The sequence below is a fragment of the Uloborus diversus genome, chromosome 5 (genome assembly GCF_026930045.1).
Source record: "Uloborus diversus isolate 005 chromosome 5, Udiv.v.3.1, whole genome shotgun sequence".
Lineage (NCBI taxonomy): Eukaryota > Metazoa > Arthropoda > Arachnida > Araneae > Uloboridae > Uloborus > Uloborus diversus.
In genome coordinates this window covers 4,364,445-4,370,768 of record NC_072735.1, presented here as the reverse complement: position 1 = coordinate 4,370,768, position 6,324 = coordinate 4,364,445, and positions in this window count along the sequence as shown.

Here is a 6,324-nt window from a genome sequence, read left to right as displayed (position 1 = left end):
GTAGAGTCATGTAGCATACATTGAACAACTAAAACTAAGTGTGCATTGTGATAAAATAAAAGTCTTAAATATATGCTCAGACAGATCATTACATTATCTATAACTACATCAGTCTTTTCAATAAATGAGATAAAAATGGCATACTTCTTGATTTTCCATAGCTTTACCGAGCAATTAACTTTTTTTTTTACTACCATGCATCTAAATATATTTTAAAACTTTGCAAATATTCTTCTTTTATGTCTTAAACCTTTAACACCACTTTCCGATCATTCTTTTACTATTTACCAACCATTATTCTTCTAAATATTTTAAACTTCATCACTATTTCCATACTATTCTTCAACTTTTCTAATAACACTGGATATCTTAAACCTTCAACTTTTTTTTAAATTATTCTTCTAGATATATTTAAAAACATATTTTTACTTCCTTTTACAAAGTAAAGGAAGTATTGCATTCGCGAAAAAAATTTCACCCCCAAAATAGACCTTAATTTCCATTCTGCTCGCCCCCGAATCAATGTTGAGTTTTTTTTTTTTTCTTTTACAACCCTACCACACATGTATATATGCCTAAGAACGTATAGACACCCGAAATATTCACTTTGACGATCCCCAAATTAATTACAACGGGTTTTCTCGTGATATCTGTGTACGTATGTATGTGCGTATGTACGTATGTGCATACGTGAGTATGTGTGTACGTGCGTATTTATCTCACGTAACTTTAAAACGGTATGTCCTAGGAAAGTTGAAATTCGGTGCGTGGATTCCTAGCGGGATTTAGTTATGCACCTCCCTTTTTAGTTGGATTTGGATGTTCCTAAGGGGGTCTTTTACACCTTTTGGGGGGGGGGATCATTGTTAATAACTATGCAAAATCAAGTGGTGTTATAATTCGGCAAACACTTGGCGGTCTATCGCCAAGCTTTGGTCGCCAAGTTTTGTCGCGACAAATCTGGCGTTTTTTTTAAAATCTGGTTTCATTTTGGCCACTATTGACGATATTTATAGAGTTAACCATTTAATCACACTAAAATGTCCAATATTGGGAAAATTAATCTGTATAAAACGTTTTTTTGCTTCAGTCCGCAACAAACTTGGGGCAAAAATATTTAAAGTGTTTCTTTGCTTACTCCATTACTATTGTCATTAAATTGGCGTTAAAAGGAAGTTATGTGATTCACACATTAGCTCGTTTTTTCCTCTTCTCAATACAAAATATAAACTTTAGTATATCTGCTGTGAAAAATATTATATGATCTTATGTTTCCAGATCATCTGTCTATTTCAAAAAATTAAAATTTAAGTGCTGAAGAAGATTTAAAGAAGATATTTAAAACTCCTTGATACCAGAAGAGCTTCAAATGTTCAACTAAAATGCAACAATAATTTTGTACTTTAAGAAACAAACAGGCAAAATAGGAACAAATAATGTTAAAACTTTTGAGTTTTACTATCTAGTGTCTTTTACACTCGTCTGCGAAAAAGTAACGGTAGACAATCAGAATGGAGATTTGTATTTTGTTCTCTTGACATGGCCTCAGAATGTGTGATAAAAAGGTTCAAACGTGTCTTCCCTTCCAGTACTCTTCCTTATTTTGAGTAACTCAAGCAGAAAAATCCGATATGCGAAAGTGTTTTTTCTTAAAAGGCTTGTATAATAACCGGGATTGCTTTGATCCGTCTCAATATTCAATGCACAGCCTATGTCTATTTGCTATTCTTAAAGAAAATTGTAAATAGGAATATTTAAATTCAAGTTGTAAATTACACTGCTTAGAGCCTTTCTCTGATAAAATAAACTATTATTACAAAGGAAACCTAACTTAACTCCGCGTCAATAACTATATCTTAGGGTAGACCGGGGCACATTTACGAGAGTTTTTTTCAATGAATTTTCTAATTTTTATGTTTGAACCTAGGAAATTTTAGACATTGTGGTTTTATGAAGCAATTAATGAATCTGTCAAAACTGTATATTCAGTTGTTGCTCAGTTGGTATTTTTAACAGTAAAAAAAAAAAGTTTTTTGAGTCCAAGTCGGTTGCGTAAACTTGCCACGAACACGGGGCAAGCTTACGCATCGAGTGGAGCACGTTTACGCATATTAAAAATGATAATAAGGAGTAATTGAAATAGATATTTAACCAAATTGAAATATATTATTTCTCTTTAAACACTTTAAAAATAAGAAAATCTTAAATAATTAATTAAAGAACATTTTATAGTCCTAAAATCATAGGCCAATTAAAAACGAAAACTATTTAGTCGTCTTCTTCATCACAGTTAGATTTTACTAACAAAAATAAAGTATTTCTTTTCACATACTTGTCATGGGACTGCGTTTTGCCATCTAATACATAGAATCCTGTCTTGTCCATTTTTCGATTTGTAGTGTACTTTCAAACAATAGATGCAAGTGCAAGTTTCTACTTCGTAAACAGAATCGTTCATTAATTTCATTTTTACAGAGTGTACTAACTTTTCCCCTGTCGCAGGTTATGGTTTCATACTTTTTCTTTGATGTCTTCTATTTCAGCTTCAATAGAAACTTGTAAATATTAAAGTAATTTCTCCTTTTTATTTCGTTCTGGCCATTTTTTTTTCTTTGTAGCTTCTAACTGCTCTTGTCTGAGGGCCTTTTTAATCGGAGTATCAGTTAGGATTCTGAGCATTCTTATTTTTTTTTTCCTTTCCTCGTTCTTAAGCTTTGGTCCTAGTTTTTCAAATGGTCTTATTTGGGGTAGTACACATGTGACGATGTGGAAGGCCTACTAGTAAAAACACTTGGCTTATCGAGAAGCCTTTTCATTATTTTGACATCTAACTTGGTTCTGTTAGTGTTTTGAACTTAATGTCATGCTCTCTTTAAAATAAAGAAAATGTATTGCAGGCTGAATAGTATATAAAGTTAAAGCTGAACAACCATGAAGACAACACTATATGATTGTAAGCTATAAGATACGAATCCTTTACTTAATTAAAAATAAATGATGATTTTCAAGACTGAATAACCTGAAAATACTAAAGATTTGAAACAGTACAGAGCGAGAAAGAGCGTCCGAGGCCCGTTGAGAAACAAGACAGTGTAGTAAGACACAGTAAAAACTGTGCGTAAATGTACCAGAATGAAAATGGGTAATCTGCCCCGTCGGCAAGTTTGGGTTTATTTTTAACGTGCAAGAAAATTTAATAACTTTTCTGTCCATACCAATACAATTCTCAAAAAAGGATAACATTCTGCTATTTTTTCTATATTTATTTGTTTTTAACTGTGTATTCACAATAAGTTTCAAAACATTCAACACAAAATTTACTCAACTTGGTAGAAAACAGATTTTTCTCTCCGCATGCTAAACCGCAGCTCGACTGATGTTCAAACACTTGTCAGAATATTGGCTAGAGCGGCATCAATCTGATATGACTGTTGACTTTCCAGTTATAACTCGTTTTGGAAAAAGGGCACTGCGTAAACGTGCTCAATGCTTAAATGTGCCCCGGTCTACCCTACTTCAAAGAACTCTCCACGCGGTTATATTGCGTAGCGCTTGACAGTGATATCCATAATTGCGTAATGTGGCTTTGCGGGACTGGCTACTGCGCTTATGCACGAGAGTGCCTGAGATCGTCTGGCTATAGACCATCGTCAAGGGATGAAGGGAAAATCTCCTGACCGAATAGAGGGATAGCATTTATGGCATATTTTTGACCGCTATTCAGGAGAAAGGACAAATTGGCTGCCCATCATGTAAATTATATCAGCATGTAGAAAATAAAATAGTTGTGTGTTGTGAACATGGTCCCTTCAATTCTCTAAAACAATTGATTTATGAAAAATGTGGTGAATAAAAAGAAGTAGGGACGTTCCTCTTCAACACAGATAGACGCATAGACACAAAGAACGGCGGGTACTTTGGAAAAATGAGGAAAACTGATTAAAATGCCTCAATTCATATATAATTCTTTAACATTCCACCAATGCAAAACTTTTCTGCAATGTACACAGAAGAAAGTAAAGGTAAGAGTAAATTACATTAGAAACAAAACACTAGAATTACGGCGGTCTTAGTATATCTAGAAATACGGCTGGGGTCATGCTGACCCTGTGAGAAGAAATCTGCATAGTTCACTGAATAGTGTTAAATATTTGTAAAAAAAAATTTTAAAGGAATTTATTTATAATAAATACAGTTTATATTCAAAGGACATTTACATTTTAATCATGCATAATGAAGTATCTAAAAATAGTTTAAAATGCCCTTAAAATAATTGCTACTGCTCTCTTATCAAGCTAGCTTCCTTTTAGCTGCTAATTCTCCCTTTTATGTACAAAAACACTATGAATGCTTCTAATTCTTTTAATAATATGTTCCAAAAAGCATTTTTGAGTTTCTGCTCCGTTTCAGAATCAGTAGATGTATTTGAATTTCATTTTTCTAGAGAGGGTCAAAATGACAATTCTCACGCTTCAAGGTATATCCCTATTGTTCGGGTTTCAAAAAAAAAAAAAAAAAAAAAACGAGCGGATGTGTACCTCACATGACTTCCTTTTACTCCAATTTAATATCATTTTCCTATTATTGGCAATTTTAATGTGATTCAAAAGTTTACTCTCTAAATATCATCAACAGTAGGCAAATTGAAACCAGAAAAAAATCTCCAAATTTGTCGTCAAGTTGTCGACGAAACTTGGCGACCAAAAGACTGGCGATATATCACCATGTGTCCACTAAATTGGAACACCACTTGAGTTACATCAAAATTAACAATGATTTCCACCCAAAAAGGGGCAAAAGACCCCCTTAAAAACACCTGAGTGCAACCAAAAGAGGAGGTGCACAACTAGACCCCCACTAGGAGTCTACGTATCAAATTTCAACTGCCTAGGATTTACCGTTCTTGAGTTATGCGACATACATCTGCACATACGCACATCCGCACATACGCACATCCGCACATACTCACATACGCACATATGCAGATACATACATACATACTTACAGACGTCACGAGAAAATTCGTTGTAATTAACTCGGGAGTCGTCAAAATGGATATTTCGCGTGTCTATACGTTCTTAGTCACTTATCCACGTGTGGTCGAGTCAAAAAAAAAACTCAACATTCATTCGGGGGTCAGCAAAATGGAAATTAAGGTCGATTTTTGGGTGAAAATTTTTTCGCGAATACAATACTTCCTTTTTTGTAAAAGGATGTACAAAAGAGACATTTTTTAAAAAACTTTGTAGCATAACACAGTACGGTGATTTAGGAAAATTCAAGGAAGGATTTTAGCCTTTTCATGATTATACCGAGGAGCAGTTAGCAAAAAATGTGTGCTTGGGGTCAAAATGACCACTACCGTAGCTCCAGTTTTCATAAGCAATGTATAAAATGCAACTCTTAAAAATAATGTCTGAACAATTCCTTATATGTCTGTTAACAGAAAGATAGAAAAAGAAACTCTTTAGCGTCATAAATAATATGTTTCTTCTTTGCCACGTCATACATCACGAGGATCAAAATTCTCCCTGAGGACTCATTGCAATAGTTCCGGTCACATTTCATTTCTCGGAAGTAACTCCGTCAAATGTCAGCAAATATAAGGAAAGAAATTTGTCAATATTCTCATCTATCGTGTACTGCTCTCAGAACAAGAATGTGCCAAACAAGTAAAAGTTTTGGGAAAGGAAAGCCTCACAGCCAACGCTTCTTGGATCAAATTCCTTAAAGAAGTACTATTTTTTTGCTCCTATAACTTGCAGTTTTCGGCTGTTACTCAATACATATTTTTCTTCAAGTTGTAGATTTGTAAAACGAATGCCAATCATTGGAAGTTTTATATTTTTCTCGAATATTACATATTTAATAACTTCACACTAAGCATCAAAACGTTTCCATTCAGTTTAGCCAAGCAGCTTTGTTGGATCAAATTCCTTAAATAAGTACTAGTTTTTTGCTTCTATAACTTGCAGTTTTCGGCTGTTACTCAATATATATTTTTCTTCAAGTTGCAGATTTGTAAAACAAATGCCAATCATTGAAAGAGTTGTATATTTTTCTCTAATATTACATATTTACTAACTTCACACTAAGCATCAAAACGTTTCCATTCAGTTATGCCAAGCAGCTTTGTTGGATTGAATTCACCCCTTGATCTCTTATGAACCGAAACTGTGATTTATAGTTATGCCATTTTAAAGGGTCTAGTGTCCAGGCTTGACCATCTTTGATTCTTCTGACCATTTCCAATCTGTTCATGCAAAGAACAACATAGCATATGTAGATATTACGTTTCTAACACAGCTCATGTCTTTCGAACTT